This window comes from Arachis ipaensis, chromosome B2, assembly GCF_059453495.1.
Source record: "Arachis ipaensis isolate K30076 ecotype BB chromosome B2, ASM5945349v1, whole genome shotgun sequence".
Classification (NCBI taxonomy): domain Eukaryota; kingdom Viridiplantae; phylum Streptophyta; class Magnoliopsida; order Fabales; family Fabaceae; genus Arachis; species Arachis ipaensis.
The window spans coordinates 31109834-31136116 of NC_142437.1; the positions used below are offsets into that span (position 1 = coordinate 31109834).

Consider the following 26283-nt stretch of genomic DNA (forward strand, 5'->3'; position numbering starts at 1 on the left):
CCTCCAGATGATTAGCCATGCCGTGACAGAGCATTTGGACCATTTTCACAGAGAGGATGGGATGTAGCCATTGACAACGGTGATGCCCTAACAGAAAGCTTTCCATGGAAAGGAGTAAGACTGATTGGATGAAGACAGCGGGAAAGCAGAAATTCAGAGGAACGAAAGCATCTCTATACGCTTATCTGAAATTCTCACCAATGAATTACATAAGTATTTCTATCCTTATTTTCTGTTTATTTATTATTATTATTCGAAAACTCCATAACCATTTGATATCCGCCTGACTGAGATTAACAAGATGACCATAGCTTGCTTCATACCAACAATCTCTGTGGGATCGACCCTTACTCACGTAAGGTTTTATTACTTGGACGACCCAGTGCACTTGCTGGTTAGTTGTGCGAAGTTGTGAAGTTATGTTTGGACCATGGTATTGTGCACCAGTTTGTTGGCGCCATTGCCAGGGAGAGAATGAACAACAAATTTTACAACCTGAGTAACAATTTCGCATACCAAGTTTTTGGCACCGTTGCCGGGGATTGTTCGAGTTTGGACAACTGACGGTTCATCTTGTTGCTCAGATTAGGTAATTTTCTTCTTGTTTCAACTTTTATTTGGTTTTCAAAAACTTTTTCAAAAAAAAATTTTTTTTTTCTTTGTTTTCGTTTTTCTTCAAATAAATTTTCGAAAAAAAAATATATAAAAAAATAAATCTTTTCAAAAAAATTTTTACATTTTTCTTCAGAATTTTTAAGAATGAATTCTAGTGTTTCATGAAGCATGTTGAAGCCTGGCTGGCTGTAAAGCCATGTGCAAATTCCTTTGGACTGAGGATTCAACTAATCACTTCAATGCATGTAATAGCATACTAAAGCTTGGCTGGCTATTAAGCCATGTCTAACCCTCAGATTGGAGCTTTAGACTGAGAGTGCAAGATTCCTGGAATTCATATTAAAAATTTTGGAATCTTTATTTTTCTTTTTCACATTAATTTTCGAAAAAAAATACAAAAAAATTTATAAAATCATAAAAATAAAAAATATTTTGTGTTTCTTGTTTGAGTCTTGAGTCAATTTTTAAGTTTGGTGTCAATTGTATTTTTTCTAAATTTTTTTTATGCATGTTTCGAAAATTCATGCATTCATAGTGTTCTTCATGATCTTCAAGTTGTTCTTGGCCAGTCTTCTTGTTTGATCTTCATATTTTCTTGTTTTGTGTCTTTTCTTGTTTTTCATATGCATTCTTGCATTCATAGTGTCTATACATGAAAATTTTCTAAGTTTGGTGTCTTGCATGTTTTCTTTTCTTGAAAATTTTTCAAAAATAAGTTCTTGATGTTCATCTTGACATTCAAAGTGTTCTTGGTGTTCATCTTAACATTCATAGTGTTCTTGCATGCATCACATGTTTAGATCTAAAATTTTCATGCATTGCATCATTTTTCATGTTTTTCTCTCTCATCATTAAAAATTCAAAAATCAAAAAAATATCTTTCCCTGTTTCTCTCATAAATTTCAAAAATTTGGATTGATTTTTCAAAATTTTTTAAAATTTAGTTGTTTCTTATGAGTCAAATCAAATTTTCAATTTAAAAACTTTATCTTTTTCAAAAATCAAATCTTTTTCATTCTTCTTATTTATTTTCGAAAATTTTAAAAATACTTTTCAAAAATCTTTTTCTTAATTTTACATCATGATTTTCGAAAATATTATCAATAATTAATGTTTTGATTCAAAAATTTCAAGTTTGTTACTTGCTTGTTAAGAAAGATTCAAACTTTAAGTTCTAGAATCATATCTTGTGATTACTTGTGAGTCAAATCATTAATTGTGATTTTAAAAATCAAATATTTTTCAAAACTAATTTCAATCATATCTTCTCAAAAATATCTTTTTATCTTATCTTTTTTAAAATATCTTTTCTAACTTCTTATCTTCTCATCTTTTCAAAATTGATTTTCAAATCTTTTCTCAACTAACTAATTGATTTTTTGTTTGTTTCTTATCTTTTTCAAAACCACCTAACTACTCTTCCCTCTCTAATTTTCGAAAATTCCTCCCTCTTTTTCAAAAATTCTTTTTAATTATTTAATTGTTTCAATTTTTAATTTTAATTTTAATTTTATCTTAATTTTCGAAAATCATTAACTCCTTTTCAAAATTTATTTTTTTCGAAATTCCCTATCTTCCATCTCCTTCTATTTATTTATTCATCTACTAACACTTCTCTTCCCCCAAAATTCGAATTCCTTCCTCTCCTCTGAGTTCGAATTCTTCTCTTCTACATTCTTATTCTTCTTTTCTTCTACTCACACAAGGGAACCACTATACTATGGTAAAAAGGATCCCTATTATTATTTTTTTGTTCCCTTCTTTGTCATATGAGCAGGAGCAAGGACAAGAACATTCTTGTTGAAGCAGATCCTGAACCTGAAAGGACACTGAAAAGGAAACTAAGAGAAGTTAAAATACAACAATCCAGAGACAACCTTACAGGAATTTTTGAACAAGAAGAGGAGATGGCAGCCAAAAATAATAATAATACAAGGAGGATGCTTGGTGACTTTACTGCACCTAATTCCAATTTACATGGAAGAAGCATCTCCATTCCTACCATTGGAGCAAACAATTTTGAGCTTAAACCTCAATTAGTTTCTCTGATGCAACAAAACTGCAAGTTTCATGGACTTCCATCTAAAGATCCCTTTCAGTTCTTAACTGAATTCTTGCAGATATGTGACACTGTTAAGACTAATGGAGTAGATCCTGAAGTCTACAGGCTCATGCTTTTCCCGTTTGCTGTGAGAGACAGAGCTAGACTATGGTTGGATTCTCAACCTAAAGATAGCCTGAACTCTTGGGATAAGCTGGTCAAGGCTTTCTTAGCCAAGTTCTTTCCTCCTCAAAAGCTGAGTAAGCTTAGAGTGGATGTTCAAACCTTCAGGCAGAAAGAAGGTGAATCCCTCTATGAAGCTTGGGAGAGATACAAGGAATTGACCAAAAAGTGTCCTTCTAACATGCTTTCAGAGTGGACCATCCTGGATATATTCTATGATGGTCTATCTGAATTAGCTAAGATGTCATTGGATACTTCTGCAGGTGGATCCATTCACCTAAAGAAAACGCCTGCAGAAGCTCAAGAACTCATTGATATGGTTGCTAATAACCAGTTCATGTACACTTCTGAGAGGAATCCTACGAGTAATGGGACGCCTCAGAAGAAGGGAGTTCTTGAAATTGATACTCTGAATGCCATATTGGCTCAGAACAAAATATTGACTCAGCAAGTCAATATGATTTCTCAGAGTCTGAATGGAAAGCAAGCTGCATCTAACAGTACTCAAGAGGCATCTTCTGAAGAAGAGGCTTATGATCCTGAAAACCCTGCAATAGCAGAGGTGAATTACATGGGTGAACCATATGGAAACACCTATAATCCCTCATGGAGAAATCACCCAAATCTCTCATGGAAGGATCAACAAAAGCCTCAACAAGGCTTTAATAATGGTGGAAGAAACAGGTTTAGCAATAGCAAGCCTTTTCCATCATCCACTCAGCAACAAACAGAGAACTCTGAACAAAGTACCTCTAATTTAGCAAACTTAGTCTCTGATCTATCTAAGGCCACTCTGAGTTTCATGAATGAAACAAGGTCCTCCATTAGAAATTTGGAGGCACAAGTGGGCCAGCTGAGTAAGAAGATCACTAAAACCCCTCCTAGTGCTCTCCCAAGCAATACAGAAAAAAATCCAAAAGGAGAATGCAAGGCCATTGAATTGACCATCATGGCCGAACCCACAAGAGAAGGGGAGGACGTGAATCCCATGGAGGAAGACCTCCTGGGACGTCCAGTGATCAATAAGGAGTTTCCCTCTGAGGAACCAAAGGAATCTGAGACTCATCTAGAGACCATAGAGATTCCATTGAACCTCCTTATGCCATTCATGAGATCTGATGAGTATTCCTCTTCTGAAGAGAATGAGGATGTTACTGAAGAGCAAGTTGCCAAGTTCCTTGGTGCAATCATAAAGCTGAATGCCAATTTATTTGTAAAGCGACTTGGGGAGATGAACCTCCCCTGTTCACCAATGAACTAAATGCATTGGATCAACTGAGACTGCCTCAGAAGAAACAGGATCCTGGAAAGTTTCTAATACCTTGTACCATAGGCACCATGACCTTTGAGAAGGCTCTATGTGACCTTGGGTCAGGAATAAACCTCATGCCACTCTCTGTAATGGAGAAACTGGGAATCTTTGAGGTACAAGCTGCTAAAATCTCATTAGAGATGGCAGACAATTCCAGAAAACAGGCTTATGGACAAGTAGAGGACATAGTAGTAAAGGTTGAAGGCCTTTACATCCCTGCTGATTTCATAATCCTAGACACTGGGAAGGATGAGGATGAATCCATCATCCTTGGAAGACCCTTCCTAACCACAGCAAGAGCTGTGATTGATGTTGACAGAGGTGAACTAGTCCTTCAATTAAATGAAGACTCCCTTGTGTTTAAAACTCAAGGATACCCTTCTGTAAACATGGAAAAGAGGCACAGTAAGCTTCTCTCACTGCAGAGTCAACCAGAGCCCCCACAGTCAAACTCTAAGTTTGGTGTTGGGGAGTCTCAACAATGCTCTGAACATCTGTGAGGCTCCATGAGAGCCCACTGTCAAGCTATTGACATTAAAGAAGCGCTTGTTGGGAGGCAACCCAATTTTTATTTATCTAATTCTATTTTTATTTTTATTGTTCTTTCATGTTTTATTAGGTTCATGATCATGTGGAGTCACAAAATAAATAGAAAAATCAAAAACAGAATCAAAAACAGCAAAAGAAAAATCACACCTGGAGGAAGGACTTACTGGCGTTTAAACACCAGTAAGGAGCATCTGGCTGGCGTTCAACGCCAGAACAGAGCATGGATCTGGCGTTGAACGCCCAAAACAAGCAGCATCCTGGCGTTCAGACACCAGAAATGCACACTGAGGAAAGCTGGCGCTGAACGCCAGAAACAAGCATAGAACTGGCGTTCAACGCCAGAAACATGCTGCATCTGGGCGCTGAACGCCCAGAACAAGCAACAATTCGGCGTTTAAACGCCAGAATTGCATGCAAAGGCATTTTACATGCCTAATTGGTGCAGGGATGCAATTCCTTGACACCTCAGGATCTGTGGACCCCACAGGATCATCTCAGCATCTGTGGACCCCACAGGATCCCCACCTACCTCCACTCATACTCTTCCCTCTTCTCAATGTTCATCCTCTCTTCCCAATAAACACCCTTCCCCATAAACCTACTTCATACACCCCACCTACCTTCAAAAATCAAAATCACTTTCCCACCCAAACCCACCCTAAATGGCCGAACTTAACCCCTCTCCCTTCACTATATAAACCTCTCCATTCTTCTTCATTTTCACACAACACAACCCTCTCTTCCTCTTTTTGGCCGAAACACAACCTCTCTCCCTCTACTCCATTTCTTCTTTTTCTTCAACTTTTCTTTCTTCTCTTGCTCGAGGGCGAGCAATATTCTAAGTTTGGTGTGGTAAAAGCATAAGCTTTTTGTTTTTCCATTACCATTGATGGCACCTAAGACTGGAGAATCCTCTAGAAAAAGGAAAGGGAAGACAAAAGCTTCCACCTCCGAGTCATGGGAGATGGAAAGATTCATCTCCAAAGCCCATCAAGACCACTTCTATGATGTTGTGGCCAAGAAGAAGTTGATCCCCGAGGTCCCTTTCAAACTCAAGAAAAATGAGTATCCGGAGATCCGACATGAGATCCATAGAAGAGGTTGGGAAGTTCTAACAAACTCCATCCAACAAGTCAGAATTCTAATGGTTCAAGAGTTCTATGCTAATGCATGGATCACTAGGAACCATGATCAAAGTAAGAACCCGAACCCAAAGAATTATCTTACCATGATTCGGGGGAATTACTTAGATTTTAGTCCGGAAAATGTGAGGTTGGCGTTCAACTTGCCAATGATGGAAGAGAACGCACGCCCCTACACAAGGAGAGTCAACTTTGATCAAAGGTTGGACCAAGTCCTCATGGACATATGTGTGGAAGGAGCTCAATGGAAGATTGACTCAAAAGGCAAACCGGTTCAACTGAGAAGACTGAACCTTAAGCCTGTAGCTAGAGGATGGTTGGAGTTCATTCAACGCTCAATCATTTCAGCAACCGGTCTGAAGTTACTATAGACCGGGCCATCATGATCCATAGCATCATGATTGGAGAAGAGGTGGAGGTTCATGAGATTATACCTCAAGAACTCTACAAGGTGGCTGACAAGTCCTCCACTATGGCAAGGTTAGCTTTTGCCCACCTCATTTGCCATCTATGCAACTCGGCTGGGATTGACATAGAAGGAGACATCCTCATTGATGAGGAAAAGCCCATCACTAAGAAAAGGATGGAGCAAGCAAGAGAGCCTATTCATGGATCTCAAGAGACGCATAAAGAAGCTCATCACCAAGAAATCCCTGAGATGCCTCAAGGGATGCACTTTCCTCCACAGAACTTTTGGGAGCAAATCAACAACTCCCTGGGAGAATTAAGTTCCAACATGGGACAATTTAGGGTGGAACATCAAGAGCACTCCATCATCCTTCATGAAATTAGAGAATATCAAAGAGCAATGAGGGAGGAGCAACAAAGACAAGGAAGAGACATAGAAGAGCTCAAGGACATCATTGGTTCTTCAAGAAGGAAACGCCACCATCACTAAGGTGGACTCATTCCTTGTTCTTAAATTTTCTACTTTTAGTTTTCTTATGTTAAATGTTTATCTATGTTTGTGTCTTTATTACATGATCATTAGTATTTAAGTGTCTATGCCTTAAAGTAGTGAATATGAATCCATCACCTCTTTTAAATGAAAAATGTTTTAAAAACAAAAGAACAAGAAGTACATGAGTTTTGAATTTATCCTTGAACTTGGTTTAATTATATTGATGTGGTGACCATACTTTTTGTTTTCTGAATGAATGCTTGAACAGTGCATATGTCTTTTGAAGTTGTTGTTTAAGAATGTTAAATATGTTGGCTCTTGAAAGAATGATGACAAGGAGACATGTTATTTGATAATCTGAAAAATCATAAAAATGATTCTTGAAGCAAGAAAAAATAGTGAATACAAAGCTTGCAGAAAAAAATGGCGAAAAAAATAGAAAGAAAAAGAAAAAGCAAGCAGAAAAAGCCAAAAGCTCTTAAAACCAAAAGGCAAGAGCAAAAAGCCAATAACCCTTAAAACCAAAAGGCAAGGGTAAATAAAAAGGATCTGAAGGCTTTGAGCATCAGTGGATAGGAGGGCCTAAAGGAATAAAATCCTGGCCTAAGTGGCTAAACCAAGCTGTCCCTAACCATGTGCTTGTGGCGTGAATGTGTCAAGTGAAAACTTGAGACTGAGCGGTTAAAGTCAAGGTCCAAAGCAAAAGAAGAGTGTGCTTAAGAACCCTAGACACCTCTAATTGGGGACTTTAGCAAAGCTGAGTCACAATCTGAAAAGGTTCACCCAATTATGTGTATGTGGCATTTATGTATCCGGTGGTAATACTGGAAAACAAAGTGCTTAGGGCCACGACCAAGACTCATAAAGTAGCTGTGTTCAAGAATCAACATATTGAACTAGGAGAATCAATAACACTATCTGAACTCTGAGTTCCTATAGATGCCAATCATTCTGAACCTCAATGGATAAAGTGAGATGCCAAAACTATTCAAGAGGCAAAAAGCTACAAGTCCCGCTCATCTGATTGGAGCTATGTTTCATTGATAGTTTGGAATTTATAGTATATTCTCTTCTTTTTATCCTATTTGATTTTCAGTTGCTTGGGGACAAGCAATAATTTAAGTTTGGTGTTGTGATGAGCGGATAATTTATACGCTTTTTGGCATTGTTTTTAGTATGTTTTTAGTAGGATCTAGTTACTTTTAGGGATGTTTTTATTAGTTTTTATGTTAAATTCACATTTCTGGACTTTACTATGAGTTTGTGTGTTTTTCTATGATTTCAGGTATTTTCTGGCTGAAATTGAGGGACTTAAGCAAAAATCAGATTCAGAGGTTGAAGAAGGACTGTTGATGCTATTGGATTCTGACCTCCCTGCACTCAAAGTGAATTTTTTGGAGCTACAGAACTCAAAATGGCGCGCTTCCAATTGCGTTGGAAAGTAGACATCCAGGGCTTTCCAGCAATATCTAATAGTCCATACTTTGGCCGAGTTTAGATGACGCAAAAGGGTGTTGAATGCTAGTTCTACACTGCAGTCTGGAGTTAAACGCCAGAAACACGTCACGAACCAGAGTTGAACGCCAGAAACACGTTACAAACTGGCGTTCAACTCCAAGAATGACCTCTCCACGTGTAAACTTCAAGCTCAGCCCAAGCACACACCAAGTGGGCCCCGAAAGTAGATTTCTGCATCAATTACTTACTTCTGTAAATCCTAGTAACTAGTTTAGTATAAATAGGACTTTTTACTATTGTATTAGAGATCTCTGATCAGTTTTAGCTATCTTAGACTTTCATGGGGGCTGGCCATTCGGCCATGCCTGGACCATTATCACTTATGTATCTTCAACGGTAGAGTTTCTGCACTCCATGGATTAAGGTGTGGAGCTCTGCTGTTCCTTATGATTTAATGCAAAGTACTACTGTTTTTCTATTCAATTCAACTTATTCCGCTTCTAAGATATCCATTCGCACCCAAGAACATGATGAATGTGATGATTATGTGACGCTCATCATCATTTTCACTTATGAATGCGTGCCTGACAAACACTTCCGTTCTACATGCAACCAAGCTAGAATGAGTATCTCTTAGATATCTAATACAGGGGACCGAGTCCGAGTTATTAGTATCTTCGTGGTATAAGTTAGAACCCATGGATGGCCATTCCTGAGATCCGAAAAGTCTAAACCTTGTCTGTGGTATTCCGAGTAGGATCTGGGAAGGGATGGCTGTGACGAACTTCAAACTCGCGAGTGCTGGGCGTAGTGACAGACGCAAAAGGATAGTAAATCCTATTCCAGTATGATCGAGAACCTCCAGATGATTAGCCATGCCGTGACAGAGCATTTGGACCATTTTCACAGAGAGGATGGGATGTAGCCATTGACAACGGTGATGCCCTAACAGAAAGCTTGCCATGGAAAGGAGTAAGACTGATTGGATGAAGACAGCGGGAAAGCAGAAATTCAGAGGAACGAAAGCATCTCTATACGCTTATCTGAAATTCTCACCAATGAATTACATAAGTATTTCTATCCTTATTTTCTGTTTATTTATTATTATTATTCGAAAACTCCATAACCATTTGATATCCGCCTGACTGAGATTAACAAGATGACCATAGCTTGCTTCATACCAACAATCTCTGTGGGATCGACCCTTACTCACGTAAGGTTTTATTACTTGGACGACCCAGTGCACTTGCTGGTTAGTTGTGCGAAGTTGTGAAGTTATGTTTGGACCATGGTATTGTGCACCAGTTTGTTGGCGCCATTGCCAGGGAGAGAATGAACAACAAATTTTACAACCTGAGTAACAATTTCGCATACCAAGTTTTTGGCAGCGTTGCCGGGGATTGTTCGAGTTTGGACAACTGACGGTTCACTTGTTGCTCAGATTAGGTAATTTTCTTCTTGTTTCAACTTTTATTTGGTTTTCAAAAACTTTTTCAAAAAAAATTTTTTTTTTCTTTGTTTTCGTTTTTCTTCAAATAAATTTTCGAAAAAAAAATATATAAAAAAATAAATCTTTTCAAAAAAATTTTTACATTTTTCTTCAGAATTTTTAAGAATGAATTCTAGTGTTTCATGAAGCATGATGAAGCCTGGCTGGCTGTAAAGCCATGTGCAAATTCCTTTGGACTGAGGATTCAACTAATCACTTCAATGCATGTAATAGCATACTAAAGCTTGGCTGGCTATTAAGCCATGTCTAACCCTCAGATTGGAGCTTTAGACTGAGAGTGCAAGATTCCTGGAATTCATATTAAAAATTTTGGAATCTTTATTTTTCTTTTTCACATTAATTTTCGAAAAAAAATACAAAAAAATTTATAAAATCATAAAAATAAAAAATATTTTGTGTTTCTTGTTTGAGTCTTGAGTCAATTTTTAAGTTTGGTGTCAATTGTATTTTTTCTAAATTTTTTTTATGCATTTTTCGAAAATTCATGCATTCATAGTGTTCTTCATGATCTTCAAGTTGTTCTTGGCCAGTCTTCTTGTTTGATCTTCATATTTTCTTGTTTTGTGTCTTTTCTTGTTTTTCATATGCATTCTTGCATTCATAGTGTCTATACATGAAAAATTTCTAAGTTTGGTGTCTTGCATGTTTTCTTTTCTTGAAAATTTTTCAAAAATAAGTTCTTGATGTTCATCTTGACATTCAAAGTGTTCTTGGTGTTCATCTTAACATTCATAGTGTTCTTGCATGCATCACATGTTTAGATCTAAAATTTTCATGCATTGCATCATTTTTCATGTTTTTCTCTCTCATCATTAAAAATTCAAAAATCAAAAAAATATCTTTCCCTGTTTCTCTCATAAATTTCGAAAATTTGGATTGATTTTTCAAAATTTTTTAAAATTTAGTTGTTTCTTATGAGTCAAATCAAATTTTCAATTTAAAAACTTTATCTTTTTCAAAAATCAAATCTTTTTCATTCTTCTTATTTATTTTCGAAAATTTTAAAAATACTTTTCAAAAATCTTTTTCTTAATTTTACATCATGATTTTCGAAAATATTATCAATAATTAATGTTTTGATTCAAAAATTTCAAGTTTGTTACTTGCTTGTTAAGAAAGATTCAAACTTTAAGTTCTAGAATCATATCTTGTGATTACTTGTGAGTCAAATCATTAATTGTGATTTTAAAAATCAAATATTTTTCAAAACTAATTTCAATCATATCTTCTCAAAAATATCTTTTTATCTTATCTTTTTTAAAATATCTTTTCTAACTTCTTATCTTCTCATCTTTTCAAAATTGATTTTCAAATCTTTTCTCAACTAACTAATTGATTTTTTGTTTGTTTCTTATCTTTTTCAAAACCACCTAACTACTCTTTCCTCTCTAATTTTCGAAAATTCCTCCCTCTTTTTCAAAAATTCTTTTTAATTAATTAATTGTTTCAATTTTTAATTTTAATTTTAATTTTATCTTAATTTTCGAAAATCATTAACTCCTTTTCAAAATTTATTTTTTTCGAAATTCCCTATCTTCCATCTCCTTCTATTTATTTATTCATCTACTAACACTTCTCTTCCCCCAAAATTTGAACTCCTTCCTCTCCTCTGAGTTCGAATTCTTCTCTTCTACATTCTTATTCTTCTTTTCTTCTACTCACACAAGGGAACCTCTATACTGTGGTAAAAAGAATCCCTATTATTATTTTTTTGTTCCCTTCTTTGTCATATGAGCAGGAGCAAGGACAAGAACATTCTTGTTGAAGCAGATCCTGAACCTGAAAGGACTCTGAAAAGGAAACTAAGAGAAGTTAAAATACAACAATTCAGAGACAACCTTACAGGAATTTTTGAACAAGAAGATGAGATGGCAGCCAAAAATAATAATAATGCAAGGAGGATGCTTGGTGACTTTACTGCACCTAATTCCAATTTACATGGAAGAAGCATCTCCATTCCTACCATTGGAGCAAACAATTTTAAGCTTAAACCTCAATTAGTTTCTCTGATGCAACAAAACTGCAAGTTTCATGGACTTCCATCTGAAGATCCCTTTCAGTTCTTAACTGAATTCTTGCAGATATGTGACACTGTTAAGACTAATGGAGTAGATCCTGAAGTCTACAGGCTCATGCTTTTCCCGTTTGCTGTGAGAGACAGAGCTAGACTATGGTTGGATTCTCAACCTAAAGATAGCCTGAACTCTTGGGATAAGCTGGTCAAGGCTTTCTTAGCCAAGTTCTTTCCTCCTCAAAAGCTGAGTAAGCTTAGAGTGGATGTTCAAACCTTCAGGCAGAAAGAAGGTGAATCCCTCTATGAAGCTTGGGAGAGATACAAGGAATTGACCAAAAAGTGTCCTTCTGACATGCTTTCAGAGTGGACCATCCTGGATATATTCTATGATGGTCTATCTGAATTAGCTAAGATGTCATTGGATACTTCTGCAGGTGGATCCATTCACCTAAAGAAAACGCCTGCAGAAGCTCAAGAACTCATTGATATGGTTGCTAATAACCAGTTCATGTACACTTCTGAGAGGAATCCTACGAGTAATGGGACGCCTCAGAAGAAGGGAGTTCTTGAAATTGATACTCTGAATGCCATATTGGCTCAGAACAAAATATTGACTCAGCAAGTCAATATGATTTCTCAGAGTCTGAATGGAAAGCAAGTTGCATCCAACAGTACTCAAGAGGCATCTTCTGAAGAAGAGGCTTATGATCCTGAAAACCCTGCAATAGCAGAGGTGAATTACATGGGTGAACCATATGGAAACACCTATAATCCCTCATGGAGAAATCACCCAAATCTCTCATGGAAGGATCAACAAAAGCCTCAACAAGGCTTTAATAATGGTGGAAGAAACAGGTTTAGCAATAGCAAGCCTTTTCCATCATCCACTCAGCAACAAACAGAGAACTCTGAACAAAGTACCTCTAATTTAGCAAACTTAGTCTCTGATCTATCTAAGGCCACTCTGAGTTTCATGAATGAAACAAGGTCCTCCATTAGAAATTTGGAGGCACAAGTGGGCCAGCTGAGTAAGAAGATCACTAAAACCCCTCCTAGTGGTCTCCCAAGCAATACAGAAAAAAATCCAAAAGGAGAATGCAAGGCCATTGAATTGACCATCATGGCCGAACCCACAAGAGAAGGGGAGGACGTGAATCCCATGGAGGAAGACCTCCTGGGACGTCCAGTGATCAATAAGGAGTTTCCCTCTGAGGAACCAAAGGAATCTGAGACTCATCTAGAGACCATAGAGATTCCATTGAACCTCCTTATGCCATTCATGAGATCTGATGAGTATTCCTCTTCTGAAGAGAATGAGGATGTTACTGAAGAGCAAGTTGCCAAGTTCCTTGGTGCAATCATAAAGCTGAATGCCAATTTATTTGTAAAGCGACTTGGGGAGATGAACCTCCCCTGTTCACCAATGAACTAAATGCATTGGATCAACTGAGACTGCCTCAGAAGAAACAGGATCATGGAAAGTTTCTAATACCTTGTACCATAGGCACCATGACCTTTGAGAAGGCTCTATGTGACCTTGGGTCAGGAATAAACCTCATGCCACTCTCTGTAATGGAGAAACTGGGAATCTTTGAGGTACAAGCTGCTAAAATCTCATTAGAGATGGCAGACAATTCCAGAAAACAGGCTTATGGACAAGTAGAGGACATAGTAGTAAAGGTTGAAGGCCTTTACATCCCTGCTGATTTCATAATCCTAGACACTGGGAAGGATGAGGATGAATCCATCATCCTTGGAAGACCCTTCCTAACCACAGCAAGAGCTGTGATTGATGTTGACAGAGGTGAACTAGTCCTTCAATTAAATGAAGACTCCCTTGTGTTTAAAACTCAAGGATACCCTTCTGTAAACATGGAAAAGAGGCACAGTAAGCTTCTCTCACTGCAGAGTCAACCAGAGCCCCCACAGTCAAACTCTAAGTTTGGTGTTGGGGAGTCTCAACAATGCTCTGAACATCTGTGAGGCTCCATGAGAGCCCACTGTCAAGCTATTGACATTAAAGAAGCGCTTGTTGGGAGGCAACTCAATTTTTATTTATCTAATTCTATTTTTATTTTTATTGTTCTTTCATGTTTTATTAGGTTCATGATCATGTGGAGTCACAAAATAAATAGAAAAATCAAAAACAGAATCAAAAACAGCAAAAGAAAAATCACACCTGGAGGAAGGACTTACTGGCGTTTAAACACCAGTAAGGAGCATCTGGCTGGCGTTCAACGCCAGAACAGAGCATGGATCTGGCGTTGAACGCCCAAAACAAGCAGCATCCTGGTGTTCAGACACCAGAAATGCACACTGAGGAAAGCTGGCGCTGAACGCCAGAAACAAGCATAGAACTGGCGTTCAACGCCAGAAACATGCTGCATCTGGGCGCTGAACGCCCAGAACAAGCATCAATTCGGCGTTTAAACGCTAGAATTGCATGCAAAGGCATTTTACATGCCTAATTGGTGCAGGGATGCAATTCCTTGACACCTCAGGATCTGTGGACCCCACAGGATCATCTCAGCATCTGTGGACCCCACAGGATCCCCACCTACCTCCACTCATACTCTTCCCTCTTCTCAATGTTCATCCTCTCTTCCCAATAAACACCCTTCCCCATAAACCTACTTCATACACCCCACCTACCTTCAAAATTCAAAATCACTTTCCCACCCAAACCCACCCTAAATGGCCGAACTTAACCCCTCTCCCTTCACTATATAAACCTCTCCATTCTTCTTCATTTTCACACAACAAAACCCTCTCTTCCTCTTTTTGGCCGAAACACAACCTCTCTCCCTCTACTCCATTTCTTCTTTTTCTTCAACTTTTCTTTCTTCTCTTGCTCGAGGGCGAGCAATATTCTAAGTTTGGTGTGGTAAAAGCATAAGCTTTTTGTTTTTCCATTACCATTGATGGCACCTATGACTGGAGAATCCTCTAGAAAAAGGAAAGGGAAGACAAAAGCTTCCACCTCCGAGTCATGGGAGATGGAAAGATTCATCTCCAAAGCCCATCAAGACCACTTCTATGATGTTGTGGCCAAGAAGAAGGTGATCCGCGAGGTCCCTTTCAAACTCAAGAAAAATGAGTATCCGGAGATCCGACATGAGATCCATAGAAGAGGTTGGGAAGTTCTAACAAACTCCATCCAACAAGTCGGAATTCTAATGGTTCAAGAGTTCTATGCTAATGCATGGATCACTAGGAACCATGATCAAAGTAAGAACCCGAACCCAAAGAATTATCTTACCATGATTCGGGGGAATTACTTAGATTTTAGTCCGGAAAATGTGAGGTTGGCGTTCAACTTGCCAATGATGGAAGAGAACGCACGCCCCTACACAAGGAGAGTCAACTTTGATCAAAGGTTGGACCAAGTCCTCATGGACATATGTGTGGAAGGAGCTCAATGGAAGATTGACTCAAAAGGCAAACCGGTTCAACTGAGAAGACTGAACCTTAAGCTAGAGGATGGTTGGAGTTCATTCAACGCTCAATCATTCCCACTAGCAACCGGTCTGAAGTTACTATAGACCGGGCCATCATGATCCATAGCATCATGATTGGAGAAGAGGTGGAGGTTCATGAGATTATACCTCAAGAACTCTACAAGGTGGCTGACAAGTCCTCCACTATGACAAGGTTAGCTTTTCCCCACCTCATTTGCCATCTATGCAACTCGGCTGGGATTGACATAGAAGGAGACATCCTCATTGATGAGGAAAAGCCCATCACTAAGAAAAGGATGGAGCAAGCAAGAGAGCCTATTCATGGATCTCAAGAGACGCATGAAGAAGCTCATCACCAAGAAATCCCTGAGATGCCTCAAGGGATGCACTTTCCTCCACAGAACTTTTGGGAGCAAATCAACAACTCCCTGGGAGAATTAAGTTCCAACATGGGACAATTAAGGGTGGAACATCAAGAGCACTCCATCATCCTTCATGAAATTAGAGAAGATCAAAGAGCAATGAGGGAGGAGCAACAAGGACAAGGAAGAGACATAGAAGAGCTCAAGGACATCATTGGTTCTTCAAGAAGGAAACGCCACCATCACTAAGGTGGACTCATTCCTTGTTCTTAAATGTTCTATTTTTAGTTTTCTTATGTTAAATGTTTATCTATGTTTGTGTCTTTATTACATGATCATTAGTATTTAAGTGTCTATGCCTTAAAGTAGTGAATATGAATCCATCACCTCTCTTAAATGAAAAATGTTTTAAAAACAAAAGAACAAAAAGTACATGAGTTTCGAATTTATCCTTGAACTTGGTTTAATTATATTGATGTGGTGACAATACTTTTTGTTTTCTGAATGAATGCTTGAACAGTGCATATGTCTTTTGAAGTTGTTGTTTAAGAATGTTAAATATGTTGGCTCTTGAAAGAATGATGACAAGGAGACATGTTATTTGATAATCTGAAAAATCATAAAAATGATTCTTGAAGTAAGAAAAAGCAGTGAATACAAAGCTTGCAGAAAAAAATGGCGAAAAAAATAGAAAGAAAAAGAAAAAGCAAGCAGAAAAAGCCAAAAGCTCTTAAAACCAAAAGGCAAGAGCAAAAAGCCAATAACCCTTAAAACCAAAAGGCAAGGGTAAATAAAAAGGATCCCAAGGCTTTGAGCATCACTGGATAGGAGGGCCTAAAGGAATAAAATCCTGGCCTAAGCGGCTAAACCAAGCTGTCCCTAACCATGTGCTTGTGGCGTGAAGGTGTCAAGTGAAAACTTGAGACTGAGCGGTTAAAGTCAAGGTCCAAAGCAAAAGAAGAGTGTGCTTAAGAACCCTGGACACCTCTAATTGGGGACTTTAGCAAAGCTGAGTCACAATCTGAAAAGGTTCACCCAATTATGTGTATGTGGCATTTATGTATCCGGTGGTAATACTGAAAAACAAAGTGCTTAGGGCCACGACCAAGACTCATAAAGTAGCTGTGTTCAAGAATCAACATACTGAACTAGGAGAATCAATAACACTATCTGAACTCTGAGTTCCTATAGATGCCAATCATTCTGAACCTCAATGGATAAAGTGAGATGCCAAAACTATTCAAGAGGCAAAAAGCTACATGTCCCGCTCATCTGATTGGAGCTATGTTTCATTAATAGTTTGGAATTTATAGTATATTCTCTTCTTTTTATCCTATTTAATTTTTAGTTGCTTGGGGACAAGCAATAATTTAAGTTTGGTGTTGTGATGAGCGGATAATTTATACGCTTTTTGGCATTGTTTTTAGTATGTTTTTAGTAGGATCTAGTTACTTTTAGGGATGTTTTTATTAGTTTTTATGTTAAATTCACATTTCTGGACTTTACTATGAGTTTGTGTGTTTTTCTATGATTTCAGGTATTTTCTGGCTGAAATTGAGGGACTTGAGCAAAAATCAGATTCAAAAGTTGAAGAAGGACTGCTGATGCTGTTGGATTCTGACCTCCCTGCACTCAATGTGAATTTTCTGGAGCTACAGAACTCAAAATGGCGCGCTTCCAATTGCGTTGGAAAGTAGACATCCAGGGCTTTCCAGCAATATCTAATAGTCCATACTTTGGCCGAGTTTAGATGACGCAAAAGGGTGTTGAATGCCAGTTCTACGCCGCAGTCTGGAGTTAAACGCCAGAAACACGTCACGAACCAGAGTTGAACGCCAGAAACACGTTACAAACTGGCGTTCAACTCCAAGAATGACCTTTCCACGTGTAAACTTCAAGCTCAGCCCAAGCACACACCAAGTGGGCCTCCAAAGTGGATTTCTCCATCAATTACTTACTTCTGTAAATCCTAGTAACTAGTTTAGTATAAATAGGACTTTTTACTATTGTATTAGAGATCTTTGATCAGTTTTATGCTATCTTAGACTTTCATGGGGGCTGGCCATTCGGCCATGCCTGGACCATTATCACTTATGTATCTTCAACGGTAGAGTTTCTGCACTCCATGGATTAAGGTGTGGAGCTCTGCTGTTCCTCAAGATTTAATGCAAAGTACTACTGTTTTTCTATACAATTCAACTTATTCCGCTTCTAAGATATCCATTCGCACCCAAGAACATGATGAATGTGATGATTATGTGACGCTCATCATCATTCTCACTTATGAACGCGTGCCTGACAAACACTTCCGTTCTACATGCAACCAAGCTAGAATGAGTATCTCTTAGATATCTAATACAGGGGACCGAGTCCGAGTTATTGGTATCTTCGTGGTATAAGTTAGAACCCATGGATGGCCGTTCCTGAGATCCGGAAAGTCTAAACCTTGTCTGTGGTATTCCGAGTAGGATCTGGGAAGGGATGGCTGTGACGAACTTCAAACTCGCGAGTGCTGAGCGTAGTGACAGACGCAAAAGGATAGTAAATCCTATTCCAGTATGATCGAGAACCTCCAGATGATTAGCCATGCCGTGACAGAGCATTTGGACCATTTTCATAGAGAGGATGGGATGTAGCCATTGACAACGGTGATGCCCTAACAGAAAGCTTGCCATGGAAAGGAGTAAGACTGATTGGATGAAGACAGCGGGAAAGCAGAAATTCAGAGGAACGAAAGCATCTCTATACGCTTATCTGAAATTCTCACCAATGAATTACATAAGTATTTCTATCTTTATTTTCTGTTTATTTATTATTATTATTCGAAAACTCCATAACCATTTTATATCCGCCTGACTGAGATTAACAAGATGACCATAGCTTGCTTCATACCAACAATTTCCGTGGGATCGACCCTTACTCACGTAAGGTTTTATTACTTGGACGACCCAGTGCACTTGCTGGTTAGTTGTGCGAAGTTGTGAAGTTATGTTTGGACCATGGTATTGTGCACCAGTTTGTTAGCGCCATTGCTAGAGAGAGAATGAACAACAAATTTTACAACCTGAGTAACAATTTCGCATACCACTACACCATCTTTATTTTATGACTTAAACGTAAATTTTTGTGTGGTAGAATGTTACATGAGCCGCCACAACCCCATGAATTCATTGGTAGCATTTCTTAGCTAGCTAGTTAATAAATGGCGCGACAGAGTATAGTTAATCAGTATTGAGAACTATTTTGAATGATTGTTCTCATGAAGATATTTTCATCATGTCAAGATGATTGATAGGTGTGAATAATTAGATAATTTAATATATTTGATTAAATTATTTAACATAATATATGTTTAATTTAATTCTTAACTAGAGTATGATTTTTGTTATGAAGTTAGATCTTCTGATTTGAATTTAAATTTTTTAAAATAAAAAAATTAGTAAAATAATAAAATAAAATATTAATTTATTGAATTTGTATATTTCATGTTATATAAATTTTATTATTTTAATTTAATAATAATTAAATACTTACTTTCTTATTTTACAAATCTCCTCATCACTTTAAAAGATCTTAATCCATTATAGTTTAAGGTTGTGCCTAGAATTAATGTGAGGAACATAGTGGGATAGTTAACAAAAAAAACTCTCTTTTCATTTGATGGAAAACACTATGGGATAGTTTATTCCAATTTTATTATTGTATCCCTTTCTTTTTCAATATAACTAAATATATTAACTAGTTCATATATTTTACGTTTCTAGAGTACCGACCATGCACAACCAAATTGTTTTCCTGATTTTTTTTGAATAAATTAACATTTGTATCTATGAAAGATATAAATACTGACAAATGTATCTATATAAGAATAAAACGATAATTTTGTATCTACGAAAGATAGTTTTTATATGTCAAGAATACCCTAACAGACTAATTGTGTAACCAACGTTCGGGTACTCTTAGCACAGGAAAGCCATCTTTTGTGGTCATAATTGTCATTTTTGTTAGCATCTGTTTTTTTATGGGTACAAATGATAATTTTTTTTTTAATTTGTCGATAAAATGATCAACTTTTAAAACGTTGTGCGTTGTCAAACTAAAGAATAAATTAATAAAAATTTAAAGAAGTAGCATTAAAATATAGATATATTAACTTCACAGAATTTTGAAGTTAAATATTACAAAGTAAAAATAAAGAACACAAATGAAATGAACTTGAATTTTCCTTTGTAAATCTATCTGTATGTTAGCATATTTAAATTACTTTGTCAAATGATTTCAACTCTCTTTTTTTTTTTAATCCTAAAACTCTTATATATAGAAAATTATAATAATTAAAAGATTATAATTTAATCCTAGTAAATGTTTTTTTCTAATAACTAAATATCACTACCAAAAGGATAGAAGAATGCGACCTATTATAGGACATACAATGACATTATAAGCTATTACGCTTCAATCGGGTTATTTTATTCCACTTTTTAAAAAGAAATAAACTTAATTAAATTAACATATTTAATAGCATAGCGATACATTTATACAAAATTTTTACCTTAAATACACACAATAGAACTATAAACAGTCAAATTAAATCTAATTTACGAAATAATTTGATCTATAAACGATATTTTTGTGAGTACTTTTAATTCTATTATCTCTTAAAGCTATGTGTTATATATCAAAAAATAAACTAAAATAACCCATCTTCACAAATTCTTTCGAAATATGTGGCACATTAAAAAAATAAAACATATATAAAAGTTTCAAAATTAAAATAAAAAAATGAAGACATTATAGGGAGGGAAGGGTCAAATTTTTTTTATCTATTACAAAATCTTTTATTCTTAACATTTATATCATCTTATATTTATATATAGGGAGGTTATATATATTATTAGAGATGTGCTATATATACAAGTCTTTTTGGTATACAAGTTCATACAAGTTGGTCCAAATTCAACAAAAATGACCTTCAATTTAGATTGTGTGTAAATATGTGTTTCCCTAACTCTTAAATAATGCAAATGGTTCTTTTCTCTCAATCAAAACCGCAACGCTCAAAATTTAAACAAGGATCAAAATGTAACACCCTAATATTCAAATCCTTATTCTCGAGTCATAAATCAATGATATTACGGTGGTACGACCCTCAAGGTGGATTTTTATTACATAATTATAAGTAAAATAGAAAGGGGTATTAATCGAGAAGCCTGAAAAGAGTAAAAATAAAATCGCGAAGTGGTATCACTCACGCATCGACAACTAAAAGATAAAGCGTGAAGTCGAGAGCGATATACAGATAAAGGCATCTAGGAGAATAAGAGAAGGACAATATATAGATATATATAACATAAGTAAATAGCAACTAGTCGCGGCCCGCGAAGTTTAGGGCGGCTAGGGTACAGTATGAAAGTAGTTGACAACAGTATCTCCTAATCTCTCCCAAAAGAAACATAAGAGCCTCTATAGGCAGGTTCAAAAGAGTCCAATACATAATATAAGCTTTTCCAAATAAAGGTTGAGAGATTCTAAGCAAAATATAAAGTGGAGAATATAAAGATCTTCGCCACCTCTCAGATGAACCACAGCTCACTTCTGAGCACCTGGACCTGCATCTGAAAAACAATAGATATATACGGAATGAGAACCCTCGACCCATGGGTTCCTAGTACGGTAAAAGTGCCAAATAAATACAATGCATTAATAAAAATTCACTAAGCATCCTAAACTTTCTTTCACCAAATATTCACCCTATGTTCTCGCTAATCCATAAACAAGCAACTATCATAAGAGAATGCTAAATCTAATTCATCTTCCTCAAGTTTCCCAACTTTCTAACTCTCTAACGAATCAGAATCAGAATCAGAATCATAAATAAACCATCACCAGTTATTCTGTCTCAGCAACTCTATATCAATACATCATATCCTCACTTGGAGCAAGTGAAATCACTTCACTGCGTCTACCCAGGGAACTCAATTTAACTCATTCTCTACCTGGAACAAGTGAAATCACTTCACTGCGTCTACCCAGAGAACTCAAATTAACTCATTCAATAATCATCATCATTATTCAATTACATCATCAACTCATCTCATCAAGAACAACCCTCAGCGTCCACCGACACCAGCATGAGGGACCTCTCAGTTGTACAAACACAAGCAATATATGTAAGTAATACACAATTAAAGTACAAGTAGAACAAGTAGTACATAATCAGGTAACAGAGCATATATGATATAGCAATCCAAAACAAATAGGCAAACCCAAACAATTCAAACATATACAAATGATGTATGCCTGCCCTATGGCTGATGAGTCTCATATGTCGGTTATAAAGCCAACCCGACAAGTCCTGGTAGCTAACCATTGGACTATCCCTCTGTCGTGCATTGATGCCAGGACATTTTAGCCAGTTTCACTGACCTTTTCTTTACTATTTTTAAGGTAGGTTCATGCATTTTCTTGGAAAATAAGCTAGTTTTGGGTAGATATTCACTTACATCTTGATTCAAGCATACATTGTGCACTTTACATGATTTCATGAGAATTTTTGCATGAATTTAATGATAAATTGGATGATGCATGATCCCATGATTAAGAGCAAGACTTTGATGCACTTTGTTTGATTGATTTCAGGCCAAAAGAAGAAGAGAAGAAGCCACGTTAGTGGCTACGTTAGTTACACTAACGTGGGCACTAACGTGGAAGGAAGGAAAGCCCCAACGTTAGTGAGAAAAGTTAGTGGCATTAACTTTGAAGAAAGGAAATGGAGCCAACGTTAGTGACACTTAACATTATCACTAACGTTGGACCAAGCTCATAAGTGGCCACGTTAGTTGCCACGTTAACTTAGTTAACGTGGCCTCTAACGTTAAGAAGTAAAGGGGAAGCCAACGTTAGTGACATTCAACTTTATCACTAACGTTGGCCAAGTCACAATAAGCCACGTTAACTCCCACGTTAACCTAGTTAACGTGGAAGCTAACGTGAAGAAACAAGGTGGTCGACAACGTTAGTAACACCAAACATTGCCACTAATGTTGGAAGGAACCCTCACAAGCCCCAATAAGCCACGTTAACTCCCACGTTAACCTAGTTAACGTGGAGGCTAACGTGAAGAAGGGAGGTGATCGCCAACGTTAGTGACACCCAACATTGTCACTAACATTGGAATGAGCCCACACAAGCCACTATGAGCCACGTTAACTCCCACGTTAACTTAGTTAACGTGGTAGTTAACGTGGGAAAAGTCCCACCTGGCAGCCTAACCATGCCTTCTTCGAACACGCATAACTTGAGCCACAAAGCTCCAAATGAGGTGATTCCAGTGGCATTGAAAAGTAGGATTCCAGAGATTTCCACTCATATATGGCACTATATGGTTGACACTAAATTTGAGGGAGAAAACCTGCCCCGAAAGTGCAAAGATGAACATGGTATCAACCTGTAGTAAGGCCAGCTGACCTCTTCACATTCCAAGAAGTGTAACTCGAGTTGTAGAGCTCCAAATGATGCGCTTCTAAAGGCATTAGAAAGTAGACATCCAGGGCTTTCCAACAATATATAATAGTATGGGGTGGACACTAAGTTTGAGCTTCAGAAACTGGCAATAATGAAGCCCTGATCGCTAGCGTTATTGGCACTCAAATTTTTCATTAACGCTGGCAACTATGCCAGAGACCATGTCCACTTCAAAGGAGCATAACTTGAGCTACAGAGATCCAATTGAAGTGATTCCAGTTGCGTTAGAAAGCTGACATTCAGAGCCTACCAACGATATATAATACTCTATAGTGGGCATGAAATTGGAGCACAAACAAGAGGCATCTTTTAAGCCCCAAAAACATCAACTGGGCAGCAAGTGCAACGTTAGCCACAATAACTTTAGCACTAACGCCACACTTGTAGTGTTAGTGTGGCTAACTTTAGCACTAACTTTAGCACCTGGACCTCAACTTGACTCACTCTCTCTCAAGTCCACTTCAAAGCTCAAGCAAGCAAGCCCACAATTGTCAACCAATCAAGACCACAAGAAGCATCTAGAATAGGAATTTTCATTTAATTGTAATTTGCTTTTAATTTCATTTTGTAATTTAGGAGAGCCTATATAAAGGCCTTAGTCTTTACATTGAAAAAAAGCTTGGAAAAGGGGGGAATTCTGGAATGGGGGATTGAAGAGGGGTCTTCGGACTCCCTCCCCTCACACACTTTTCCTTCTCTTTCTTTTAGTTGTAATTTTCATTTATGAATGTTGAATTTTAAATTTCAGTTTGAATCTTCATCTTTATTTTTCTGTACTTTCTTTTATTTCTATTTTTGTAGAGCAATGATCAACTAACTCTTTACATTGGGTTAGAGAGCTCTATTGTGATTCAATGGATTAAGTGTAGTTCTTATTCTTCTTCTTCTTTCTTTCCTCTTGATTTTACTTGAGAGCTTTCAATCTTCATCCAATTGGGTAGTTATCTTGGAAAAGAAACTATTCATACTTGGATCTCTTCTGAACCTTGAAAGAGGAATGAAGAGATCATGCTAGAAATGCTTTCTCATGCTGGACCAAATTGGGTGTGGATGGATATGTGACTATAATCTTTCCAACACTTGATTTGGGAAATGCATGTGGTATAATCGGTGACCATACTTCATCTCTTCTCATGAGCAATTGACCAAGGAATTAGCTATTGATCAAGATTTGAGAGATTGAATTCCAAGAAATTGGAATTCGATCAATTAAGATTTCTAAGGAGATCAATGAATGCATTGATTGAGGAAGAGATGAGAATGAACTTGATCCGGAGGATTGCAATATCTCTTGATCCCAATGTTCATTTTATTTTTTAGTTCTTACATTTTATTTTCTTGCCATTTTACTTCTCTGCACTTTATTGCTTTCTTTACTTTCATGCAATTTACATTTCTTTGCTGCTTATCACTCCAATATGATTCGTCTAACTAGAATAATCAATTAACCATTGATTCCTTAATCCGTTAATCTCTGTGGGATTCGACCTCACTCTTTTGTGAGTTTTACTTGACGACAATTCGGTACACTTGCCGAAGGGGAATTTGTTGAGAGACAAGTTTTCCGTGCATCAAGTTTATGGCGCCGTTGCCGGGGATTAATCGTGATTAACAAACTACCGGTTGATTGATTTACTAGATTAGATACTTTTCTTTTGTCTTTATTTTCTTTTGTTTCTTATTTTCTTGTGCTAACTAACTGTTTGTGATATTGCCTCACTGGAAATTTCCTAATCTGTGACAATGGAGATTCCAATTTCTTTTGGTGATTATTGTTTGAGACAAAGCTTTCTGCAGGAAAAAAAGGAGCATCCATCATATTTTAGTCAATCATATTTCATGGGAAACTTTCCACCACCACATAATGATTCACTTTACTATGCTCATGGTGGGTGGGAGTATCAAGAACATGAAATGGGGTACTTTCCAGAGCCACAAAATGGTCCATATTTTGGTGAAATTAATCACTACTCAAGTTGTGGCTGGGAAGATTAAAATCAAAGAGATTTCACTCATTCATACCCCAGTCATCAAGAGCCATCACCTCTCAATTATACAATCTCACCTCCAAGTTTTACATGCCTAAATTCTTCATCATTTGAGTATGCCTCAGCACAAAAGTCTATCCCAAATTCATACAATTCATTTCACCATCCACAAAACTCAATCCACTACCCACAAGAGTCACACCACTTTCAGAATACACAACCACAAAATAACCAATTCCATTCACAAGCCAACCCAGCCCAACCATTACAACCTACCCAACCTCCTTTAGATAAACTTGCTAGGGTGGAACTCATCATTGAAGAACTCAGAAGAAGTAGAGTAGAGGAGAGACTTACTAGGATAGAACTCCTCCTTGAAGAAATAGTAAAAACAATCGAAGAGGAGAAAATAGAAAAAAGGGACCATGAAGAAAAATTGAGGGAGAATGCACAACTCTATTCTGAAGAACAATTTATTGAAGAGCTGAGATCACAAAGAGAGACCACTTCACTCTCTCCAGAAACAGAGAAGTTCATTCAAAGGTCAAGAATAAGGGAGAAAGTCAATCAAGGAAACCCACACTCCAACGAAACAGAGAGTTGCATAGAGGGTGAGTTCATTGAACCACCAATTCAAGAAGATCTTGATGAAGAAGATGCTCCACCCATCATACAATACCCAAATCCTGAAATCAAGGTGGTAAAGGCAATTAATATGAACACTAACAAAAGGATGGTGACCAAGAAAAGAAGGACAATATTCATGAAGAAGAAAAGGTCAACCAAAAGCCATCCCACCCCTACCCCCAACAAGCAAGTTTACTCAAGCTAACAACAGAAGAAGGCTTGCTGGGGAGAGGCACTCAAAACAAGGGGCATTAACTGGCTCCTCTTTCCTCTTGAGGTCATTCCTCTTAACAAACTGGAAGAAGAGGAAGAAAGTCGTGAACAACATGTCAAGCTAATGACATTAAAAGAGCGCTTGTTGGGAGGCAACCCAACCGTAGGTAACATTTCCTTGCTTTGCTTAGTTTACTTTCAATAATTTGGCATATGATTGCACTCTAAGTTTGGTGTTGCCATGCAACAATTTGAATTTCAATCTTCACTGGGTACTTGCAACATTCTAGATTGACAGTGGCACACTAAGTTTGGTGTTGCCACTTAACTTTCATGCAAAGTACCATGCCAACACCACTTATTAATGCAATCAAAATTGTCTCTGT

The 26283-nt window shown here is 37.2% G+C and overlaps 2 non-coding genes across 2 annotated transcripts; both read right to left on the bottom strand.

Annotated features, from left to right (window-relative positions):
- Window positions 1–2918: 2918 nt before the first annotated feature.
- On the bottom strand, window positions 2919–3026 carry LOC148573479 (small nucleolar RNA R71). The gene has a single exon (XR_015906307.1). It is a non-coding gene; the product is annotated as a small nucleolar RNA R71 (small nucleolar RNA).
- An 8949-nt stretch (window positions 3027–11975) lies between these two features.
- On the bottom strand, window positions 11976–12083 carry LOC148573480 (small nucleolar RNA R71). The gene has a single exon (XR_015906474.1). It is a non-coding gene; the product is annotated as a small nucleolar RNA R71 (small nucleolar RNA).
- Between the last annotated feature and the right edge of the window lie 14200 nt (window positions 12084–26283).